Source organism: Arvicanthis niloticus, chromosome 2, assembly GCF_011762505.2.
Source record: "Arvicanthis niloticus isolate mArvNil1 chromosome 2, mArvNil1.pat.X, whole genome shotgun sequence".
In the NCBI taxonomy this organism is placed as follows: Eukaryota; Metazoa; Chordata; class Mammalia; order Rodentia; family Muridae; genus Arvicanthis; species Arvicanthis niloticus.
In genome coordinates, this window is record NC_047659.1 from 138,691,908 (window position 1) to 138,717,258 (window position 25,351).

The 25,351-nt window shown below is 44.9% G+C and overlaps 1 protein-coding gene and 2 long non-coding RNA genes across 11 annotated transcripts in view; 1 reads left to right on the forward strand and 2 right to left on the reverse strand.

Moving 5' to 3' along the window:
• The window catches only part of Tshz2 (teashirt zinc finger homeobox 2), a 441,921-nt gene that overhangs the window by 5,390 nt on the left and 411,180 nt on the right, over nucleotides 1-25,351 (forward strand). For 2 of the 9 annotated variants that reach the window (XR_013109037.1, XR_013109038.1), the window contains exons 2-3: nucleotides 1,660-3,872; nucleotides 6,032-19,576. The exons of 6 other annotated variants lie outside the window; for them this stretch is intronic. The gene's annotated coding sequence lies outside the window, so the exon portion shown is untranslated. The remainder of the gene's footprint in view (nucleotides 1-1,659; nucleotides 3,873-6,031; nucleotides 19,577-25,351) is intronic. One more of the 9 variants, XR_013109039.1, reaches the window with a different exon arrangement.
• LOC143441522 (uncharacterized) lies at nucleotides 88-1,942 on the reverse strand. The gene is made up of 2 exons (XR_013109040.1): nucleotides 1,802-1,942; nucleotides 88-705 (listed from the first exon to the last, which is right to left on the reverse strand). It is a non-coding gene; the product is annotated as an uncharacterized LOC143441522 (long non-coding RNA).
• LOC143441524 (uncharacterized) overlaps nucleotides 21,479-25,351 on the reverse strand; it is a 4,548-nt gene continuing 675 nt past the window's right edge. Inside the window, exons 2-3 of the long non-coding RNA XR_013109042.1 lie at nucleotides 23,494-23,680; nucleotides 21,479-22,944 (exon numbers count right to left, since the gene is read on the reverse strand). This is a non-coding gene — a long non-coding RNA (uncharacterized LOC143441524). The remainder of the gene's footprint in view (nucleotides 22,945-23,493; nucleotides 23,681-25,351) is intronic.

The following is a 25,351-nucleotide window of genomic DNA, read 5'->3' on the forward strand; positions in this document are numbered from 1 at the left end:
CAGCTCTCTCCCGCTCTCCTTCTCTCCCCCGCCTCCTCTCAGCTCACCCTTAAAGACCCAGATTGAATAGGACATTTCAAAAGTGCATTTGTTTTAGGCATTTATTGATCTCATTTTTAATCTGCCATATCAGGATATAATATATTAACCCTAATCAGAAGATTGTGAAAGGCAGAACTTGAAGTAGAGACGGGAGAAAAGGGCGCCAAGGGGGGAACTTTTCGGCAGTGAAATCGCTGAAGCTTGTTTGGGGTATGTGGGGGGGGGCGGTCAGATACTCGAGGTTACCTTTGGGAAGGGTAAAAATGTGGCTCAGAAGTTCTTTACTCTTCTTTTTCTTCCACTTTGTGTTTCTTGCTCTCAGTCAACTTGGTTCTTCTTGCTGCCTTTGGAGAAACTCCACACTCCATGGATACCTTCCTAAGCATCTTGAGATTTGCACCCCCTGCCCCCCCCCGTTTTGAATATTGTCACATTCTCCAGCAGAGGATGTGCTCTCTACAGGCCCTCTACATCCATTCTGACTTACCACTTTTGGGGGGAGACTTAGGGGGACTCTCTCCCAAAGTCTACAGGATAATACCTGGCTTTGTCTATTTCTCTTCTCAAGGCTTGAGAATCCAGCTCTTTGCAGATCTTAGAGGGAGACTTGAGCTGGCATTATTTAAGGTCCTTGTGATGAAGCTTCTCTGGCTGTCCCTGCAACTGAGCATAGGAATGCCAGTCAAGGAGAAAACAAACAAACAAACAAACAAAAACCCTGGGCTCTGTTCTGGTTTGCATCAGGTCTGTGAGTTCAACATCCAAATTGCAGCTTCCCCTCCAAGTATGTGGACCATCTATGCACTTAGCAACACTTTGGGAAGACTCTAAGTATAAAGGAAGTACCTGAACCCACCCAGACTCCCTTTAAAAATGAGACTAACCTATCAAATTCTGTATTAAGACCAGGCATGAACAAAGAGTCATTTTCACTGGGCGTAAAGTCCATTGAAAATACCTTAAACTAGCAGAGGTGTCTTGTATCGCTTCTCCAAAGCAGGGCTGCATCATCACATATGTAATTTCAATCAAACTGAATGACTTTTAGGGAAAAATATCACAGCGGTATTAAAAGATGCTTGGCACACAAATAAATGTATTGCTTTTCAGGTGGCGAGCATGGTTGTAATTTTTCTTTCTTTGAGTGGAATTTATTTTAGTTTTTGAATGTTGTGGTGAAAACGGGATTGCTTTTCTTACAGTCTTTAGCCAGGGCTCAAACTCCATCTTAGCCTTCACTGGGGCTGGGGGAGGATCCTGTAGCTTTTTTTTTTCCCATTAATTTGTAAAAATTGCTTTTAAAAAACCCACTGTTTTGCATTTTAGAAGTTCTGTTTAAAGTTAGAGGTTTGGGGTAACCTTTGACAAGCAACTAATTAGTCCTTAGGGGCCTTAGTCATTCTACCTGCATTGAAAAATCACCTTCCTAGGAGTGCTGGCATGACAGTCTGGATATTGCATTTAGGGGAAAAAACAAAACAAAACAAAACCCAAAAAGCACTGTCTATTGGCAAGATTATCTCACAAAGCATTGTGTTTTTTTCTAGAATTAGAATTTCTTCTCCCCATCCTTCCCCACCTTTGAATTTCTCATGTTGGGACGTTTCTTGGGTGCAGGTGCAGGCATAGCATTGATATTGATCTCAGAGTTCACCCACCAAGCCACAAGGAAATGTTAATAACAACGAGGGACTTTAGAGCCCACTGCTATGCTCCGTGGGTTGTCAGGACAGCACCGTTGGGAACACACAGGTCTTACCTGTAAGTTGTAAGGTCATCTTCAGCATGTGGCTGTGCTCCCAACACTCAGTTTTGTCTGAGGGACCCTTCCACGGCATGCTCACTCCGAGCAAGGCGGAGAGGACGCTAGGCTGCAGGGAAGAGCTGGAGCTACATTTGTTTCCAAAGTAAACTCTGTGGACGAGATGACTAAACAATGCAGACATCTCTGAAAATCATTAACATGGCCATTTGGAATTTCCAGTTGTCTCTCTCTCTGTCTTCCACGCTCTCTCAGTGGGGGGAAAAATGTCCCCTGAGTGTCCTGAAATAGCCCAAGATGCCACAGCCATTCGTAAAATTGTTTAAAATTTTAGAAATTAAAATGCAAGAGGCCCAGCTTACTAAGCCTATTAACACTGTATATCAGTGCCATTTAGCTTCTCTGAGCAACAAGGAAATGTACAGTACAGAAGTTTCAGTGCTAATGAGCTCAGAGAAATTACACAGGGAATAAAAAAAAATACCTGAATCAGATTTGAAAGCATTTGCTTTGGATTCTGCTTGTGCCTGAGAGTTCTCTTTCCACCTGTCTCATTTAAAAAACAAAACCAAAAAACAAATTTGGTGTCCCCCCCCCCCAATACCAACTCTCAAAACCAAGAACAGTGTCTAGTACTGTATATTCCTCTACGGATGTACAAAGACATCATCCGTGCGCACATGCCCTCTCAGATAACCAAACGTGGATATGCAAAGCCAAGAGCAGCCATGGAGAAACTGTAAAAGCCAGCCAGCCCACGTGGTGGAAACTTCAGTGGACAGCGAGGGAGCATCATGGCAGGGTACCGATGCGTCTCATCAGAATGACAAGCACTGAACCAGGAAGGCAGTTTAAGCAGGATTCTACCTCCCTTGCAGCTCTCTGCAAAGACTGATTTAATTGGGAAGCTACAGTGTCCATTTGAGCTACAGGAAAGGCCCTGTGTCTCCATGAAGCTACCAGACACGAGGATGAGCTTTTAAAAAACAAAACAAAACAAAAACTAGAAACAAACAGGCAAATGAAGAGAAAGCATCCCTGCGATTTCCGTTAGTACAAAAATTAAGATTGGCGAGCTAAATAGTAAAGTGCTTTCGGAATGGAGTGAGTAACAACAACCCGAGCCTTCCTTTAAAGCTGCACCGGAAAGCCGTTTCTGTGGAGATTATACAGTTTCGCTATTAAGGTGAGAGAAAGCAGTTATTGTTTCTAGGGAAAATAGTTAGGAAAGGCAGGATGAGATTTAAAGAAGAAAGAAAGAAAAAAAAAAAAAAAGACTTGGCAGCTGCTGCTCTGCTGCTAGTGAAATTTCCGAGAAGCTCCCCTGGCGCAGCCCTGGATCATGAAAGGCTCCACGAAATCTGGTGACACGGGAGATCGGGGGTCAAGGTTGTCCACAGGGGATAAATGGCTTCTGTAAGCAAGAGGCACGGCAGATAAATATTTCTGTATAAACTGCGTGGGGCTTACTTTAAATCACTTCAGTTTATCAGATCTTTGGAATTTTCTGTGTGTTTAGGAGTCTTCCCTCTTAGCCTCCAGGGAGATATGAATAGCTGTTGGGCTAAGGCGACGCTGTAGAGAAGAGTTAAATCTCTTCCGCTCACGGTGCCACTTGGTAGAGGGGAAATGGCAGAAGAAAGGCTCTCCATGTGTTTTACATCGGCGTTGCCTCCGGCTATTTTCCTTTATTAGAAAGTTGGGTATGGCGCCTCGCGCATCTTCCCAGGCTCATCTCGGGATATGATTGTCAAATGCGGATGGAGTGGTGGAGAAAGAAGTGACTGGGTTCTGGAAGTTCCTCATTCGCTTTGTTAATCCACGTTTGCGATCTCCACATCTCTTTCTTGTGAGTGGGGTAACTCAGTAGGCAGCTCACATTTTGCCTCTACTTGTCAATCTACAAAATAGGCCGATCTTATATTTATTTATGGCTCAAGTTTGTTGAGAATATTATAAACATGGGCTGAAAAAAGTACTCAGAACCTACAGGTATCCCAGGGATTTGAGCAAATGAAGTCTCTTCATTCTCCATAGCCAAGCCAGGGAATATTATGCAGGAAAGAAGGTGAGTAGACAATCCCTGCCTACCATGCATCCGGCCATCTCAGGGATCAAAAGAAATTAGATGCAGTTATTTCTAAAGGATTTCATTTTTAATTCATGCATCATGTGTATAGGGGAGAGCATAGGTGTGGTGTGCACATGAGAGAATGATGGTGCCTGAGGAGGCCACAAGAGGGTGTCCCGCTGTTCCCCACAGCGGGAGGTTGAGGCAGTTGTGAGTCACCAATGAGGGTGCTAGGAATAAAACTTCAGGTCTTCTGCAAGAGCAGGGTGCTGTAGCAAATGCAGAACCATGTCTCAAGCCCTGAGATACTGGTACTTTTTGACTTTTTAATTCTTTTTTTTTCAAGATTTATTTATTTATTTTATGTATTCACCATTATTCTCTTCAGACACACCAAAAGAGGACATCAGACCACATTGCGGATGGTCGTGAGCCATCATGTGGTTGCTGAGAATCGAACTCAGGACCTCTGGGAAAGCAGTCAGTGCTCTTAACAGCTGAGCCATCTCTCCAGCCCACTTTTTGACTTTTAAAAATGGAAGTTTTAGGGTTAAAAGGATGGCTTGGGGGTTAAGAGAAGGACCAGAGTTGGGTTCCCAGTACCTGCATCAGCTTGCTCACGACTGCCTGTAACACTTCTGGGGGATCTGATGCTTCTGCTTTCCTGTCAGGCTGTCTGAACTCACATGCACACACACCCACACAGACATATATACATACACACATATATACAAACTGAAACTCCAGTTTCTGGGTAGATCTTAGCCTGTGATGGATGCCATCATGCTGGTCTACTTAGAACTTGGTGTCAGCTCAAAAATACTTATTTCCCGAGGAATAAGATTTATTGTAGGCCCAGCCAGAACTGTGGAAGTGACATCATGAGTGCCTGTGGTATCCTATGTGCTGGACTAAGTGCTTCATATGTCATATGTATTCACACATGTTCATATATATTTGCTTACACAGCAACTGAGTTTTGAATTCCTACTGTGTGCTGGATCTTGTTCTAGTAGCTGGGACCTAGAGGTTAAGTAGGATGGGTCCCATCCCTGGTCACTAGTGGTCCAGCTCAGAGAGGCTGAAGAACACACAAATCAATTTACAAGAGGAGAAAATCTTTTTTTTTTTTTTATAGATAGAAGAATTACACGCAGTAAATTGCACTGCAACGTTATCGTTACCTGTGTTTCGAATGTGAAATCAGGCAGGAGGGAGTTGGAATGGCGAGCATGTGGGTGGCCAAGAGGTACCTTGTAGGAGAAGGGAGGGAAAGTGAGCAAAGGCTTATTTCTTATAGATCCTTGTGAGCTAGAAGTCATGATAGTCCCTGTTCCCTGACCAGGATCTGCTGGACCTAGGCTAAGCCATAGCCAAACTGGACTGAAAGCCAGTCCCCTGCACCTCGAGGCCTCTGCAGTCCATCTATTTCGGGAGTTTGGCAAGAATAGCCACAGTATTGTTGCATCAAAGACATGCATGCTTAGTTCTTCCTCATCCTCCCTAAACCCGAGGTGACTCCTCCTCATCCTCCCTAAACCCGGGGTGACTCCTCCTCAGACTCCCTACACCCGAGGTGACGGTTATCCACAGGAAAGTCAAGAGCATTGACAGAAAAGCCTGTCCTTCGTAGTGTCGACACATGGTCTCTCTGGGCCAGCCACTGTCATGCATGCGGAGGGCTCTTCCTAGCGTGTGATCCTGCACACTTGTGTCCTTCGTGCATTTAGAAATGAGGACTACATACCAGGTGCCATGTGCTACCCTCACACAGATAAGACTCTTGAGAGTGAGACCAGGAAGCAAATGCACAGATGAATGTACAATATGATGTTGGATAGCTAGGCACAGAGTGGGAGTTTGCATTTCTTCCAGGCAGTAGACGCAATGTATGCCGTGGGCCTGAGGCCATGGGCATGCACGTATGTATGAAAAGTATACTATTTAGGAAGCCACAGTGCCTACAGTGGTTAGGGTGGGGCTTACCTGAGACTGACAGGAAATGAGGCAGGAGAGTTAGCTGAGATGGTATTGAATCGCAAGTGGCCTTCTGATTTGATTGAAGGATAGGATTCTGTTGGAAGTTTTCAAGCAGGGAAGGGAGGGGATGTAACTGGGGTGCATGTATCTCTGAGTTGGTAACGATCCCCTTCCAGATATCAGTGGCTTCCCAGGGATGGTGAACGGCACTTAAGATGGCAAGAGCAGCCAGGGAGGAGCACATGTGCTAGCCTTTGTGGCCCTTATGGAGAGAGACCGAGGCCTTGAAGTTGTGGGCCACATCATCACATTGACTTGACAAGGCTGTGGAAAAAGAGAGCTGTTTGGGGCCAACCTCACCCAGGTACCCACCCAGTAGCAGGTCCCAGCCAGCTGTGTGCATGGAAGCGAGCTCCATGACCCAACTGCACTTCAGTTTCTTCCATCGAAAGAAGACAAGATAACGCTCGCTTCACACATTAGCTGGGACTCTGAAGTGTGGTGATACAGCTAATGTGTTTACTGCCAGCCCAGTGCTTAGAGATCTTCTTGAGTAAATGAACCCTCCTCCTTCTCCTCCTCCTTCTTTTCATCTTCCTCTCCCTTCTCTTCTTCCTCCTCTTCCTCCTCCTCCTCTCCCTTCCCCTCCTCCTCTTCCTCCTTGTCCTCCCTTCCTCCCTATCCTCTCTCTCCTCCTCTCCCTTCTCCTCTCCTTCCTTCTCTCCCTCCTCCTTTTCATCCTCCTCTCCCCTTCCTCTCCCTCCTCCTCTCCCTCCTCCTCTCCATCTTCCTCTCCCTTTCTCCCCTTCATTTGCTTTCTCTTCCTCATCCTTTCCTCTTCTCTTTCTTCCTCCTTCTCTCTGTCCTCTTCTTCCTCTTCCCCTTCCTCCTTTCGTAGGAATTCCGGGACAAATCCAGGCAGCTGTCTTTAGGCACTAAATACACAGTACTGAAGAGCAAACAGCAGGAACTGGTGGGAAGACGTGCATGCTTTAGTGGTGTGCGACTCTGATCTATGTCCCTGCTGTAGCTTGGTTCTGTATCAATGTTGAAAGTGCTAACGACAAGCAACCATGTTTCCCAGTAAATGTGTATCCTGTTTACCGTGGCTTCTCTTGCCTGTTGTGCAAAAGCAGTGGCGACCCCGTGTGTAAACACTGAATAACTTGTCTGGTAAGGATGCTGGCTCCTATGGAGAGTTCTAGACCCTCTACCTAAGCTCAGTCAGGGATACAATGTGGAAAGTTGGTGATTGGTGGGGAAGGGGTGCTGGAGTCTCAATTCTGACCCCTGAGGTTCAGCATCTGCACACCTGCTCTCTGAATGCCTTGCTGGCACAGCCCCAAATGCTCCCAGCTTCCCAAGTATTGTCAGCCTTCCTCATGCTCCACCAGGGATCTGTTACCTGTCCCCCAGGGTCCAGCACTGCAGTGTTTGAGAGTTGTTGAGCTAATGGAAGAAGGTTACAGGCTGTTTCACTTATAATTGTCACCTCTAGGCAAGTGCTTGGGAGGAGAGAAAAAGCCCTCTGTCTATGTCTATCATAAGATGAAGATACTGAGGTCCTGGAGAACTTAGAGAGGTGTTTACGCCATTAAGACCTCACTGAACAGCTGGGATTAAAAGTTGCTCTGTGTTAGGTACTGTGTTAGGAGGTTCTGGAGCTAGAGCCTTGAAGAAAACTAACAAAGGGCCTGGCTTCGTGGAGCTTAGCTTTAGTGTGAGAACAGGAAGGCCATCCATCCCGTGGTGTGAAGCCATGGAGTTTACAGAGAAGAAAACAAAGAATATATGAACAGTTGAGCCTAACTGTGAGGGGTGGTCCATTTTAAATAAGAAAATGGCTCTCTGCATGGACGGGATGCTGACATTGGATCTAGACAGAAGTAGCCATTGGAGAAATGTATCTGGATGGGGGAGATGGTGCCAGGCACAACACAGTCCAGGGCTAGGATCTTTCTGGGACCAAGAGGCAGAGCCAGGGTTGCAGGCGATGTGGGTGGATTGCAGAGCTGAGCCAGAGTCCCTCCTGAGATGGAGGCTTTGGAGGGCATGGGAGAGGAGGGATGACCTGAAACACTCAAGGTCATTGTCCCTGCCATTGCTGTTTGCCCAGCATCAGCATCAGAGGCAGGGTGACCCCCCCCCCAGGAGCCTCCTGAATCATCAGTTGGGGACAAAGCCTCTGGACTTGGACCAGATGAATGGGGAAGGACACTGAGTGTCATCCAACAGAAGAAAGCAGGACCACAGATGGGAAGGGATGAATGAAGGGGAGGCTGCACTATATGCTGTCTGTGAAGAATAAGTTGTTCGTGTTTTATTACTGTATTCTTTGAATCTCTCTTTTATTTCTCTCCTCTGTTTACTTACAAGAACCATGCTGCCATTTTGTAGTTCTCAGAGTCTGCACGGGAGCAAGAACCAAGTGGTGTTTGGAGCATTTCTTCTGGAATTGACTGTTCAGGGAAGGGTAGGACCTTTCCCCAAGTGTGTTTTCTAGGTTCCTGGAGTTGCATCATCCTCTGCCTGCTCCCACCAAGTCAGACAGTAGAGCACAGGAGAGCATAGGCAGATCACAGAGTCAGGCTGGCAAGGGCTCCATTCCCCACCGTGCACAGCATCTTGGCAGTACCACGCCGGCTACCCTTGCTTCCCAGAGTTTAGTTTCCTCATTAGCAGCACAGACTGAATGAAATGATTCATCTCATTGGGATTTTATGAGCATTAATTGAGATTAATCAGATCATATGCTTAACAGAGAGCCCCCTGTACATAGTGGTCAATAAATTTGAACCATAACATTAACAAGGTAATGACCTGACCCAGGCCTTGATTTCTCTATTGGCAGAAGGAGGATGGTAAAGCCTCCCTCTTGGAATTGTAATAAAGTAGTAATGTTAACAAGGCACTTGGAACAGTACTTTGTACACAGTAAGCACTCAATAAATGTTAAAGCATTCAAACTACCATGGTGATTCTGAACTTGTAATAGACAGACATTATGTCCTGATGCTTTAGTGTGTGTGAGACCCAACACACAGTCGGTACATGATATCTTTTGTTTGCAAACTGCATGACTGTGACTTTGTTGTCAGGAAGGACAAAGGTTATAGACCACTAGCTCAAATGGTTGTCACCTCATCCGAAATTTCCCCTAGAAGGATCCTTTACACAAGTTGGTTTGGGTTTGCCAAACTATGGTTGTGGTTTCGGTTTTAAATACCAAATTGTTACAACTGAGACTCACTTGCTAAGACAGCCTCAACTGAGGAATTGTCTAGATCATGCTGGTCTGTAGGCTTGTCTCTCAGGGATTTTCTTGACTATTGACATAGGAGGACCCAGACAGTTTCAGGCAGCAGCATCCCCTAGGCACCGGTCCTAAACTAGATAGCACAGAGAAAGCTGGAGGAAAGCAAGCCGGCAGCACAGGAGCATTTGTTTCTCTCTGCTTTTTATTGAGAATATGGCGTGTCTAGCTGTCTCAAACTCCTGCAGCTATGAGTTCACTACAGTGAGAGGCTCTGTGGCCTAGAATTAGAAGTCAAATGCACCCCCCACCCGCAACTGCATTTGCCCAGAGTGTTTCATCATAGCAACAGTGAGAAAACTAGAACTAGAGCAATAATGGAGGACCCAAGCCCATTATTGACCATAATTTAACCTGCAGTGGTTCTGCCTTGGGGTAGCATACCATCGGTGGTTGTTTTGAGGTCACTAAGTGACACGGTGATGTTGAGAGAGTTCCCCTCACAATGACTCCTGACGCTCCCATTCCATGTAGAAGAAAGACCCACTTTGAAATTCTCCTGTCAGATTGAAAAGCAAATCCAAGGTGTGCCATCTATTTCTTATTTTGATTTCAAATAAAATATGGAATAGTCTTATCTCAAAAAAAAAAATTAAACACCTCGTTCTAAAAAAAAAAAAAAAAAAAAAAAATTCTCCTGTCTTTGCTACCTCCCCCCTCCCTGCTTATCAGAAACAGTAAACCTCAGATTTAGCAAGAAGCAGCTCACAGTGAAAATATGACATTATAATCTGAGGTTTTCGGCATCCGGTGGCCACCAATTGATGACAAATGCTACCAATTTGCATTGACTGTGACTGGCAAATGGCACAACTCTCTTGTTTGAAAGTGGAATTATTTAAGTTAAAAGGGTACTGTTTCAACAAAGCATAAAAAGAAATCCATATTGGTAGGCTGATATGTGAGGAGGCAATCCGTGTCAGGGTGTGGACAGAGCACGGGGCTCAGTGGGACCAGCTGTGAGGAAGGGGACAGAGTGCGGGATTGTGGTTCCAGCTGTGAGGAAGGGGTGCCAAGTCACAGCCAGGCCCAGAGACTGCCAGAAAGGCCTCCATTAAAAGTTCAAAACAGTTTGGAAAACGGAAGGAACTTCCTCCCCCCAGGATATCAGGAAGAAACTTGAGAACAGCTTGGCTCTTACAGGAAGCTTTGAAAATATGGAAGGTCTGGCATCTGGAATAGAGCAAGGTCCTCAACTTTTCTTGGGAGTAGTCTTCACATGGAGGCCTGGTGAACATGCAGATTTTCAGACTCCCAGGTCAGAGTTTGGGAATTCTGATGACGTGAAAGAGGAGGATGGTTTTTGGGGTCTGGGAGTCCTCCTGGAATACATACAGTATGTCTTTGGATTTCAGGGTACAGTACATGTGTGTGTATGTGTAATAAATAATCTGATTGCTATAGACATGCATTATGTGTTATGGTAACATGCATTATTGTTTCAGAGATATATGAATATATAATATGTAAATATATTATTGCTATGCTCCATAATAAAAAATACAATATGTATATAAAGTACACATATAAAAATTCTCTTATCCTCCTTTGCTCCCTTTGTATGTATGTATGTGTTTGTGTGTATGTATGTGTGTTTGTGTGTGTATATGTGTGTATGTGTGTATATATGTGTGTATATGTGTGTATGTGTGTGTATATGTGTGTATGTGTGTGTATATATGTGTGTATGTGTATATGTGTGTTTGTGTGTTCATGTGTATATGTGTGTATGTATGTGTGTGTATGTGTGAATGTATGTTTGTATGTCTGTTTATGTGTGTATGTGTGTGTGTGTCTGTTTGTATGTTTATGTGTGTGTATATATAGTAGTAATAGTTGTCTCTCCTTCACTCTCTCTATGCTGTATCAATTCCATTTTTTTAGAGCTGTCAGCACACACTCTATTTTACCAGGCGAATACATCATCCATGCAGTTTGTATTCCTGGTCATAGGACCAAACATCAGTATTTAGAGAACAACTCAGTTAACAAGTGAAGCTAACCGCTCATGTACAGCCCAGCGGTGTGGTGCTAGTCTAGCATAGATAAGGCCCCGGGATCTATCTTCAGCATCACACACAGACACACGCAGACACACACACACACACACAGACACACACACAGACACAGACACACACAGACACACACGCACGCACACACAGACACACACACATACAGACACACATAGACACAAACACACAGACACACATAGACACACACACAGACACACATAGACACACACACACACACACACACACACAGAGACACACGCACACACAGGGGAGGGGCAGTAGAAAGGGCTCTGGCTGCTCATGGTCTGCTAGCCACCCGAATACCAAATGAGAAAAGACCTCTTCTGCTCATGGACCAACTTTTGTCACTTTCTGAGCTTTTGAGGCAGCTTTCTTGCTGCTGCTGTTTACGTATTTCCTCATGCTTTCTTCAATAATTTCCCTCTGTACCACTTGCCATTTCTCTGTTATCCTTCCCAGCAACTGGGTTTATAAGTCCCTTTTAAGTTATAATATATAACTATATAGAATATACTTAATATACACATATAATGTAGAATTGTAAGTCATAATGCCTAGCACCCATTAGTGACAGTAATACAGATGTTGATGATGATGGTGGTAGTGGTGGTGGTGGTGACGAACCTGACACTAGGCATATTTGTCATTGCCACAGTTTTCTGTGACACTGGTGACAATTTAGACACCCTTCCCTGATGTCTAAATGAGAAGAAGTAAGATTAGTTGCTATCTAGCCCTTCCTGAGTGCTCACGACACTATGGTGACTTGTGTGTGGTCTCTTCAATACAAGGGTCTAAGAGTGATGCTGTTGTTATGCCCATTTATTAGGGAGATACAGAAGTCGGCTGCTGCAGTTACACGTAGCTTGCCTAAGACCCCTGAACTTTCAGACAAGGTGTGAACCCTCCCCCTGTGGCAGAGCCCAGTTGCCCAGACTTGACTCAGCTTCAGAAACTCATAAACATCCATGGTCCAGTCACACAAATGGAGATCAAGGGTATGAACTTTACCAAAATTTACTATTTTCCTTGAGTTGGAGTCAGTTGGGTGTGAAGTAAGTCCTTTTAAAGAAAACTAATGAAAAGTAATTTTGTTTCTAAATATATCCCATATTGAACCTGGAACAGTTACAAACAAATTTAAAAGGTTTTATTAAAAAACTGGCTCTGGATTTTAAATATACAGTTCAGTGGGTGAAGTGCTCACCATACAAGTGGGAAGACCTGAGCTCAATCCCTCATACCTACTGAAAATCTGGGCACAGGAATGCACTCTTGTAAGCCCATAGATGGTGAGGTGGAGACAGCCCGTGATCACCAATCTCCGGTTTCAAGTGAGAGGCCGTGTCTCAAAACACAAACAGAATGACAGTACCCCAGAAATGCCCCTGAAGTCATACATGCATATTTGCCTGTATCTGAGCACTTGGACCCATGAACACATACATCGTCACACATACATACACACACAATAAGAATGAAAGTTTCCACAATGAACGTTGTCAGCCTTGTGAGGTTTAGTTTACACAGAAGTGGGAAAGCCCATGGACCGGTCTGTCTGGGGTCTGTCACAGAGGATCAGTGTCCCCAACCTGCAGAGCCTCTGAAGTGTCCCAAGGTGAGGTGCTGCTCAGCTGCTCCTCGCAAATCTCTGGCGGGCCCCATGGCTCTTCCTGACCCTCAAAAAAATATGGACCCCATGCAAGGACACGTCCCTGTGATTTATTTTACAAACAATAAATCACTACGCTACCTTTACACATACCCACCTCTAAATTCCACAGAATATTCATTGTCAGGTCAGTGAAAGGTGTCTCTTACTTGTAAGTATGTAATTGTAGGTGCCATTTAAAAGAGTACTTGGAATAACGGGCTGGGGAGGGCTGAAGGGAAGACTTGGGAGTCTGTCATTTCACAGGGAGAGAAGACACTGCTTAGAGCAGAAGCCTTGCAGGATCTCTCTTTTACAAATCAGCAGTTGGTTTTAGTTTGATTGTTCAATATCAGGATTTTTGTTGATTTTGTTTGTTTACAATTTATATGGTTTTTTTATTTTTTTGGTCATGGCGGTCATTTGAAAAACAAACCATTGAAACAGTTTCAATGTGGCAAGGCATCCAGCCATTGAACTTGGCTACAATTTACCATCTTGTTTTATCATCCTTAACACTAACTCTTTCCACACAAGTATTAAGTAGCAATCGTCCATGGGATGGAATACAATAGAGAAAAAATTTTCCCCAATAAGATGATTCTATACAGAGTGCCTCACACTTGAAACCCCAACTCTTCCAGACTTAGGCAGGATTACCAAGCCTTGGAAGGCAGCCTAGGCTATATAATAGGCTAGCCTGAGCAAACAAACCCACAAACAGATAGTACAGAAATAAGATAGGATAATTCACTTGATTGGTTAATATCGTCTATAAAGACCTGAAATGTTGGCTGAAACGAAGTTCTCTTTGAGCACCGACTTGAGCGTCTGTGACCATGCCACCAAGCAGCAACTCTTGATACCTAATGACACTTCAACAAGTATGGTTCTCTCCTCCCCATTTCCGTGCACCATTAAGAATTTGGTGTGGGTGTTTTCCATTATTTATCATTTTGTCTACACGTGTATGTAGCCAGATAAAAAAGTTGTTTCTGTGTGTATGTTCAAAAATTTTAGTGCAAATAGGTTCACACACAATTTTGTAAATGTTTTAACCCTATCTTTGGGTATCTACCAAAAACAAGGAGAGAGAGAGGGAGAGAGAGAGAGAGAGAGAGAGAGAGAGAGAGAGAGATATTATTCCTATCTGCAAGTCTTACTGTGCTTCATCATAAGAATGCATATTTTATTAATTTATCAGCTCTTCTGTAAATAGATACTTAGCATGTTTTACATTTTTCACCCTCACACACAATCTTTATTGAATATACTTAGAATTTTTTATAATTGTCACATAAGTAATTTATGTAGAGAAAAAGAGCTGTGAGAATTTTTACCAAATTTAGCAAGGGAATCAGTTGAGAAAAATAAATGTTATTGAAACATCTACTGTTTCAAACTCTGCATGTCTCCTCATGCCCTCATGGAGATGGGCACAGCTCTCTAGCTAAAATGCACCTAGTAGGCGCTTGCTGAATTCTACTTAAAGCAAGTGAACTGGATCCAAATGTACCTCAGCACACTGTATCAGAATCCTAGACAATATGGTGAATGTAAGGCCAACCTGGGCGACATGACAAGGCCAACCTGGGCTACAGGACAAGGCAACTTGGGCTACATGACAAGGCAAACCTGGGCTACATGACAGGGCCAACTTGGGCTACATGACAAGACCCTGAACAAAAAAATATTCAGCAAGAAGTGAGTCAACTAGTAATAGTTTAAATTCCATGTTCATCCAGGAAAAAAAAATGTTAATAGCAATTAGCATTTTTATATGTTAATGTTAATAGGTGGGCTGAAGTGTGGAGACAAACCAAAGAACAACTGGTACAGTAAAAGCACTGGCTTCTTCTTGGACTTTGTCCTAGTTGGCCTGAGCCATTGAGCCCATAGTTTCTTCAGCTGCTCCTGGGGTACCAATTCTTCCAGAATGGGTGGAGACAGGAGGTCTGCATTGTGTTTGGGTCACAGGCAACTGCTGAAGAGCAGGCTTGCAGTTTAGCATTGGAAGTGGCCAAATTCAGCTGATGTCAGTTTAGGGTATAAACCAGTGTTGGGTTAGAAATAGAGATATAGAGACAGCAGTCACATGTGGTGGTTCATCCTGTAGCCTCAGCTCATGGGGGGTGGGGGGAGGAGGACCAAGTGTTTAAGGACATTCTCAGTCACACAGTGCCTTGCAGGCCAGCCTCGCTACATGACACTATTAGTGCATATGTGTGTATGTGTGGTGTGTGTGTGTGTGTCTGTGTGTGTGTCTGTGTGTGTGTCTGTGTGTGTGTGTGTATGTCTGTGCGTGTATATATGTGTGTCTGGTGTGTGTATGTGTGTGTGTAGTGTGTGTCTGTGTGTGTTTGTGTGTGTATATGTGTATGTCTGTGTGTGTATATATGTGTGTGTGGTATGTGTATGTGTGTGTGTCTCTGTGTGTGTCTGTGTATGTCTGTGTGTGCATATATGTGTGTGTGGTGTGTGTATGTGTGTGTGTCTCTGTGTGTGTATATATGTGTGTGTGGTGTGTGTATGTGTGTGTCTCTGTGTGTGTATATGTGTGTGTCTGTGTATATCTGTGTGTGTGCGGTGTGTGTTGCATGAGGAAATGTGCTTGCCACCATACTGACCTAAGTTTCATCTCAAAGATTTGAAAACAGGGAGACAATGAACTCCCACAAGTTGTCCTTTGACCTTCATTTGTGTTCCATAGCACGTGAGTACACACACATACACACACACACACACACACACACACACAGACACACAGACACACACACTTATGTGATTCTAGATGTTTTTTGTGATTTGAGCCAGCATCACTCATGGAATAGGTGCCATCCACTGCTTCCGATGGTATGAGCTGGGCTGGTGTTTGTGGCGAAGCTTTATTTCATGTGACCATTTATTTGTTTGTTTGTTTGTTTATTTAAGTAGTTAATTGGTGTTTAAATGTGATGCATTCATGTGTGTATGTATATATGGGTTTGTGCATACATGTGGGGGTATGTGCCAGTGCACACACCTGCGTGCACATGCGGAAGCCAGAGGTTGATTTTGGGTACTGTGTGTGTGTCTCTCTTTCCATTTTCACAGTTTTTGTTTTGAGACAAAGTCTCTCACTGAACCTGGAACTCACTAAGTGGCCATACAAGCTGGCCAGTGAGCCTGGGAGCGTCCTACAGCCACACCTTGCCACGCCCATCTTTTGAAGCAGTGCTTGGAATCCGAACTCAGATCCTTGTGCTTCTGCAGCAAGCACTTTAACCACAGAGCCGTCTCCTCTCCCCAGCCCTGACTTGAGCCGTTTTTATTGATGAGATTTGCATTTGTAGAACACATGATACTTGCGATTCGATTGTCACTAAGTCATCAATGGAAGCAGGCCTGAGGTGTCCTGGATGGATGGTCCCCATGAATGTGAAACCATGGTCATAGTGCACCCTCCGGTGGGTTCACCCCATCTCCAGGCAATGGCTCTGCAGGGAGAAGAAGGTAGAACCACAGCTGTGCACCCTCCTCTGTTGGAAAAGCCAGTCCTAGGTGGGAAATGTGTAAGACCAGAGAGTTCTAGAAAGGGTCCTCCAAACTGATGTCTCTCCCTTGTCTTTATTTCTCCCCGGGCTGTGTGCTGCATTACGTCAGGAGTCTGATCACAGAATCCAGGTACCATTTCATTGTCAGTGTCTGGAACAAAGGGTGTTTTAATCAAATACATGAATGAATGAATGAATGAATGAATGAATGAACGAGTATTCGTCCCATTTGGAGTCTTTGGAACAGTCTTGCTTCCTGATAGTGCCCACCAGACTGTCTAAGGCAAGCTCTTAGTAAATGGTGTTGAAAGATGACTGTGCACACTGCACACACACACACACACACACACACACATTCCCTTATCTCAGGAGCAGGCCAGCAATCCTAAGAATGTGATTCCCCAATGGGGTTTTTAGTCATCCTCCATGGGTCTCACAGGAGGACCCCAATTGCTGTCCCTTTGGTTTAATTATTGATCTTGGGGATCAGTGTATCAGTCTTTCTTTTTGCTGTCAGACGTCAGCCTCAGATGGAGAAATAAATTAGGAAAGGGGACATCTCTGTAGCCTCAGTACAGAAATTTCCCCCAAGACATCAGTATTTTTTTCTTCAAGAGAGGTGAATGGGAGGAGGAAAAGTTTGGGGACCGAGGTTTCTGACTTGCCAAGCACATAAACCAACAGGATTGTTGCTGCGCCCATAAATGTTTAATCAGTTTTATCATCCTGTGAGTAAGGTTAAACAAATGTGAGTCCTTTGAGGAATTATTTACTGGAAGCAAAGTTACAGCATTAACATCTGTGTTTCCAATCACTTAGATGAGGACTACGTCAAATAAATCACAAGCAAGACCCACAAAACAACCTCTGTATTATCATCTCCGGAGAAGCACGCAGCAGCAGCACAGCCTCTCTCTCTCTCTCTCTCTCTCTCTCTCTCTCTCTCTCTCTCTCTCTCTCTCTCTCTCTCTCTCTCTCCTCCATTTCATTATCAATAACGAATAAGCCTTCAGTTCTTTTTCTGATTATTTTTTGTGGGCAGTTGCTGTAAAAACATCCACAACATTTAGATTGACGAATTTCTCTCGGGGAGCCTGGTTGTTTGAGCTGACATTCTCATTTGGGGATAGACTAACGGTTCCAATATATAATGTCCATAGAATGCAGCCTCATAAATTTATTTTTTCATGGTGATGTAATGGGAAGAGTGACCTGGAGTTTGCAAGTGTTCCCTGCTTGGTGTGCTCCCTGGGGCAGCATAACACTGTAGGCAGTGTTTTATGTACTCTGATTAAAATATAAGGTATTCTCGCATTTCCTGTGGCCTGACCAGAAGCAGAGCACAGAGATGCTTTCAAACCTGGAACAGTTTGCACCCCCCCACCCCCCGTGCTTTTCTGTTTGGGTTTTCCTTTCTTTTTAAAAGATGCTGATATGATACTTCATTTTAGACCTTGGGCCTAGAGTCTCCACGAGAGACATCCTCACTGTGGTTACATGTCGTAGTCCAGCACTGTGCTTCAACAAAGAAGACAATTTTTTTAATGGGCATGTGTGTGATACACACATGTGTGGGTATGGACTCTCCCAGTCGGAGCCCAAAGGAAGAAGTCCCACACCTTGGTCTGTCGTCCTCCACCTAGTATCTTGAGACAGGTTCTCTCACTAAACCTGGAGCTCTCTTTGTTTGGCTAAGGTGCCTGGCAAGGATGTGCCCATCTTCATCTGCCAATCTTGGCTTTATAGGCATGCTTTTCCATGCTAGGATTTGACATGGGGACTGGGGATTTGAACTCAAGTCCTCTTGCTTTCGCTGCAAGCCTTCTTACCCACCCAGTCGTGTTCTCAGCCCTGCAGTTTGAATGGCAGGCTACTGTAAGCCTGTAATGGAGAAGATGAATTGGGAGAGTTGATAGGGAGTCCTTCCCTCCCCTCGATAAAACAGTAGCAATGAGAACTTACAACTTCCTTTATTAAAAGAAAAAAAAATTTTAATAAAAATGAGGGGAAGGACTGTCTACGGTTTCCTTGATCAGGTAAACGGCAGCTGTTCCTCACCTCGTGGACTCAGCAAAGCAATTTGTGGATTATGATGTTTTAATTTTCTATGAGGGAGAAACACACGGTAGAAATAAAAGGCCCCTGACTTCCAGAAGCGCAGCAAATACTGTGGTCTGAGAGCTGAAACTTGCCGAGTAGAAGTAGATACTGAGGAGAGATCTTCTGGGGTGCAGACCCCGTTCACAACAGAAAAACAAGAGGAAGCTTCAAGTGGGAAAAAAGGATGAATGTCGCCAGGAGATTCCTGGGAGACAGAGTCCCCGAAGACAGCACAGTTCATTCTGGAGTCTTCTTCCTTTTATTATGCCAACAGAGGGCTGACGATTTCAGTTGTTTGCAGGACCCTGTGCTATGTGCCAAGACTACAAGAAATAGAAAAGACCCAGATCTTGCTTTCAGAGTTTGGCATTGGAGCACATAGAGGCAAAAGCCAGGCACTCAACAAGGACTCCTGGACTAATAAGTAGACACATGGGTGATGGATGCCTGGTGATGGATGGGTGGATGGGTGATGGATGTGTAGATGAAGGAATGGGTAGATGATGGATTGATGGGGTATGATAGATGGATAAATGATGGATAGGTGGATGAGTGGATGATGGATGGGTGAATGCAGATTTGTGGCTCCCTAGAAACCTGAACACACACACAAGTGTGTGTGTGTGTGTGTGTGTGTGTGTGTGTGTATCTGTGTATATTTGTGTGTGTCTGGTTGTCTGTGTGTATATTGGTGTATGTGTGTTTGTGTGTGTGTGTGTGTATCTCTGTATATTTGTGTGTCTGTGTGTCTGTGTATATCAGTGTGCGTGTGTTTGTGTATCTATGTCTGTACATGTGTGTGTCTTGTGTAGTATATGTATGTCTCTCTGTGTGTCTCTCTGTGAGTCTGTATGTCTATGTGTGTATCGGTATATGTGTGTTTGTATATCTGTGTGTGTGCATGTGTGTGTCTTGTGTGGTGTGTGTGTCTATGTATCTGTATGTGTGTATGTGTGTGTCTTGTGTAGTGTGTGTGTGTCTGTGTGTCTCTGTGTGTGTGTGTGTGTGTATGTGTGTGTGTGTGTTTGTGAGAGAGAGAGAGTCATACATATGGGTGTCCTTAGAGGCCAGAAGAAGTTCCAGAGAAGCAGGTAAGGTAGTTTGGCTTCTGGGAACTGAACTTGAATCTTCTTGGTGAACAACAAGTGCTCTCAACTGCTGAGCCATCCGTGTAGCCCAGCACTAATTCCTTAACTTTAACCTATATCCCCAGTGTGACATGAGCTCACTGTGTGGTTCATGCCTACAGTGTCTCTCCTGTGTGGAACGCAGCTTGCTGCAAAGGAAACACTCAGTAAATGGAGTATTAGTGGCGAGGTTTGCTTGAGAGCGTAAGACCAATAAACAAGCTTCTGCAAAGTGGTAGTGATGTTGGTTGGAGCCTTGTGGTGGGGACCTGCAATCATGAGGACGGAGGCAGGAGGATTTCAAATCTGAAGCCTATTTGGGCTTCAGAGTTCAATACAGCCTGGGAAAAATTAATGAGACCGTTTTCAAAAGAAGACGTTAAGAAGAGGGTTGGGGGACCTGCAATGACGGAATGCTTGCTTGTCATGCACGAGGCCCCGGGGTTTGTCTCTAGTTTTGCACACAACACAGTATGTATTTTTACTTAACTTCAGGTGAGATGTGTGCCAAAATGAGCCACCAGGAACAAAAAGCCACGTCCTAGGGCAAGCTGATCCTTGCTCTTTCCTTTTCGGGGTCAAAAGCCCGTTCCCAATTTCCTTTGAGGTTTTGATTTATTTATTAATTAAGCAAACTGAGACTTGACAAGCCTGAAGCAATAAAGATGTGCCTGGCTTAGGATGTGTTTCTGTGTGTCAAGAATGAAGGACATGGCAAGGCTGAGTGGGAGAAAAATGGCTGTGTGAGTCAGCTGATGAGGTTGTGTCCCTTCCTGCTCCCTTGGGGTGAGGAAGGTTAAGGGGAAGTTGTGTGGGGTTGTTGAAGTTTGGGGGTGTGCAGGGAATCACTGACTGGGTGGCCATGTGCTGTCCTGCAGAGAGGCTGACACGGGAACATGGATTGTGCATTCAGGAGTGGAGGTCCCTTTGATTGTGGCTGATTCTGCTGCCTGGTGGGATTTAGAAGCAGCTGGTAAAGGAGAGCAGTGGTTGATCTCGTGTGCAAGGGACACTGTACCTACAATATGCACGGATGCCAGGTTCAGTCCCTGGCTGCTATTGATTTAATCCTACACAGAGAGAATGTTCTGTGGAAGCCATTGCTGGCAGTAGCTCCTCGCTTAATGTGTTACACAAGCTGCCGGAAACCGTGATTATGCCTAACAGGAACCACCTTTGATTTAAAGCTGCAGAGCTGAGTAACTGAGCTGCAGGCACAGGGCAGTGGACAACCTCTGTCTGGGGACATTTGTCAAGAGCAGCTGGGATTGCTTATGAGGACCGTGTTTCTTGAGCCCGTCTTTGTCACCTAGGGAGTCTTAAAAAGTCATCTGTTGACCCTTGGGATGTGTCGTGAAGACACAAGGCAAGCAGCTGCCTCCCTGTTCCTTAATCCACCGTGTCACTGCAAGGGAGCTGCGCTGACATTTCCCCAATGAGCTCAGCACTGCCCTGCTGCCTGGCTACAGGTCATCTCTACAGACACACAACCCAGCAATGCTCAATCTTCCCCTGTGTGCTGCAAGCCTGAGATGTTTCATCCAGGTCTGTCAAGGCGTCAGCCCAAGCCACAAAAGCAAGTTAGTCTCTGCATCATCCTTTAAGGATTGAATTGGGCATGAATTAGTGTTTTTAAGGTGTCAGGACAATCCTGTGTGCGGCTACTACTGCATCTCAGTGTCGGTGTGTGTGTGTGTGTGTGTGTGTGTGTCTTTTTAGTGAACTTAGCTTTATTTAAAAATAAATGCATAAGAACCAGCAAAAAGACTCAGCAGGTAAAGGTGCTTACCACCAAGTTTGATCCCTGAAAAAGAGAGAACTGGCTTCTTCCTTAAGTTACCCTATCCTCCACATGTGTACTGTGGCACGCACGCATGGTGAAATAGCAACACATTTTTAAAACTAAGTATACAGGTGAACCAACAGCCACCCAGAATTTCTATTTGCCAAAAGGGGGCTCTTGAAGGTAATATCAGATAGAATTGGGCCATTAGGATAGGGCAGCGTCTTCTACTGAATTTTAATGGTTGTTCAAGAACTCCCCAGCTCCAGGAAGATGACACTAGCCCGTGATAACTGTGAAATGGGTACATAGAATGCAAAGGGATCTTAAGGAAACCCCTTGCCTAACACCCAGCCCCTCCTTCTAAGCACAGAGAGATAGCTTATAACCCCTCTCCCCAAACTTGGTCCAGCACCCCTTGGAGCTCATCAGACACGCAGAGTGCAGACCCATCCAGATCTACTGAACCTGAATCTGCCGTTTAATGTGTTGCTCAAGTGTCTGGTGGGATTGTTGGGCTCTGAGGAGAGCCAGCCTCCCTGTCCACGCCCGTTAGCCTTCTCGCATAAAGCACTCAGCAGTGTGCTTGCTCCCTGCTTCTTTTCTGTCCCCACTCCATGCTTGGTCACCATGTCCTCTGGTCATCCGTCTCAGATAGGCCATGGTCCCTTAGACTGCATGTCACAGGCCTCACTACCCTGTTTTGTCCCAGGGTTCAGCTTTGTGGGTTCCAATCTACTCCCAGTTCCATGTAGTAAGCCTCATGAGAGCTGAGGTCATGTCTGGCCCCATATTCAACTTCCCAAGGCCCACGTGTACAATCTCACAGGAGGCAGAAGCTGGGCCCACCGTTGTCCAGGAAACAGATGCATGTTAGTCGACTCTGTAAATAGGTGTATTTTCTGGCTTCTTGGCTTCTCCCTTCAGGAATGCAGGGAAACTTTCTGTTTATTCAACTCTAGGTCACAAAGAAAATCAACACAGCTTCTACATAGGAAAAATTTTCCACCCAATGACCTTCATGTCATTCCCTCCTTATAGTGGCTTGCAGATTTTATAAATGAACACTGTGAGGCTCATAGCAATAATTTCAGGCCAATCAACAAGAGACAGGGAAAGGGTGACAATACTACTTCACCCTTAACTGATGCTCCCAAGACAAGCAGACTTGTGACCTTGGGCTTAGGCTGGCCTTAGGTTGGCCATGAACTGGGCCTTCCCATGAGCTCTGTTCTTCTGTAAGCACAGGTCTTTACTAACCACACTTGCTAGGTACTAAGCATTGCCTTGGATGTGGAGACACCGGCGAGCAGGGTTCAGCGCACGCTGCTTCCGGTGGGGCAAAAGTGGCCTGGAAGTGTTAGGAGGGGATGTAGAGAGAAGGAAGAGATTAACAGTAAACAAGCAGCAATAATAGCACCGAGCTTTGCTTCTGCCTCTGTGCGCTCACCACTTAGTTCCAGGATCGGATCCTTGTAGGTCCATCACGAGCTCCCATTGACCAGCGGAGTCTGTCATTCACAAAGTGGTCACGAGCTAGCCTGGTGGTCTGTGATGTTCCATCAGGACAGGGAGAGTGGCCCGCCAAAGGGTGGGGATTGCTCATTGTGCCGTCACATTATTCTCTCTCTCTCTCTCTCTCTCTCTCTCTCTCTCTCTCTCTCTCTCTCTCTCTCTCTCTTGCCAAGGCCTGTGGTTGGAATCATGACACACACATGCATGCATGTGAACACATGTATGCACACATAGTAGCACACACATGTATGGCCACAGACACACGCTCGCACAGGTACACGCATATGCACAATCAACTTGTCCCTTGAGCAAACTTGAAAAGCAAAGCAAGTTTTCAGAGAGGCAATGGGAAGCTAGCTCAGTGGTTAGTAGTCAGGACTGCCCTTCAAAAGGTCCACACCAGGAGGTGTGCAACCACTGAGTCCTTTAGCTCTCTGGGATAATCCAGTGCCTCTGGCTGTCACAGGCATTTTCACCCACATGCAGTCACACACCATAGGCATAATTAAAATATTAAAAATAAATTCTTATGAAGTATACCTGAGGAATGGAACTCAGCTTGCTTACTTAGCAATCTACTTACCTGTTAATTAATGTTGAGTCAGGGTCTTGGTGTGCAGTTCAACTTTGTCTAAAACTTGCTCTGTTGTCCAGATTGGCTTTGAAACCTCTTCCTGCCCCAGCCTCCCAGGTGCTGGGATTCCAGGCAACAGCTCACTATACCTGTCTTCCGTCTGTTTTCCACAGTAACCTCAAAGTGAGTCCGATGACTGTAAAGGTAGATACGCCCTAGTTTGGGCATCATACTAGTAACACTGCCTCTCATTTGTCAAGCACCTCCTGTGCCAAGTCAGTCAGCCGACCCTTCTAAGGGCAGATGGCAACAATGAAAACCATAGGTGTTTATGCATTGTCTACACTAAGTGCTGTTAGACACGCCATGTAGCACACGGCTCAATCTTCAAAGTCTGACTAGGAGGCGAGCCTTATTTCCTGCTGGGGACTTCCTTTTGGACATGTCAGAGAACTTTCACATAAAGATCTGCCATGTCAATCATAACCCAGAGCCAAAGTCACCTCCGTGCCTGTGTTTGTGTGATCCATAGACAAGAATCACTTGCAGGGCTGGAGGGAGGACTTAGTGGTTCAAAACATCTGCTGCTCTTGCAAGGGACCTGAGCGTGGTTCCCAGCACCCATTCGAGCAACTCCTAACTGTCTGAAACTCGAACTCCAGGGGATCTTCCACCCTCCTGCGGCCTCTGTGGGTCCCTGTGCTTGCGTGCCCATACACACACATGCCGGCCCACATACACATAATTTTAAAGTTAATGAACAAATCTTATTTAGAATGGTTTTCGTATTTGAAGTAGTAGCTAGACCATGGAAGCTTGTCATCTTTTGTGGTATATAAAGACCCGGTGAAATATCCTTAATGTTGTTTTGACTCTCGATTTGTAAAACCGGGCTGTTTACTATTTGGTTATGAAAAGTTTGTTGGTTTCATTTCTCGGGTGTTAATTCTCAGCTTGTTCCGATGAGTCAGAGGCAGAATAATTTTCAATGGTACAAGCATGAGTTGTTTGAGTCTTTTTTTTTTTTTTTCTTTTTTTTTTTTTTTTTTTTTTTTTTTACTTTCCGTGCATTTTAGAGAGGGAAAGCCGAGGATGTTAGAACTCTGATTTTATGGACATTCTCACTGAATTCAATGTTAAGAAAAAAATGAATCCAGTTGAAATGAAAAGTAAATAATCATAGACATCTAAAGAAATACAAGGACAATCACAAAGACGACAGACAGGTGTAACTGCATGGCATTAGTGCAGAAAGTGGAACTTACCGGAGAGCTAAGAGAAGCAAGGACCCATCAGGGCCTGAGGTGCCTTAAACACATAATCCTGCACTTGAGAGGCTGAGACACAAGGATTACAAGGAGTTTGAAGCCAGTCTAAACTACAGGAGAAGACTTGGTGGCCTGGGTAGAAATAACTGTAACTTCCATCTTCAACATCTGAGACTATATTTCTAATCCATTTGTTTCTGAGAACTCTTTGTCCTCTGTAGGTTTCATGCTGTGTTCTGATTCCCCACAACGCATCTCAGGAGATAGTGACACAAGATGGAGATCACCCAGGATTCCCTGTAGCTTGGGGCTACCGTCTCTCCTGATATCTCCTTCTCTTGAGTTCTGACTTAGAAAGACACATGAGTGTCCCTTCGATGGGTTCAGAGGTTTGGTAGGGAAATCTCAGAGGCGCTTGGGTTCAGCCAGGGGTGGGAAGCTGGGACAACCATCTGATAATTACTGTTGCTATTTTGAGACCCAAATAGCAGAGATCAAGAAAGCAGGGTGAAAACTCACATTAAGACAAGTGAACAGAAACAACAGGATCTAGCTGAACCCCTAGAGGCTGATGCCTAGGCCGTGTGTGTGTGTGTGTG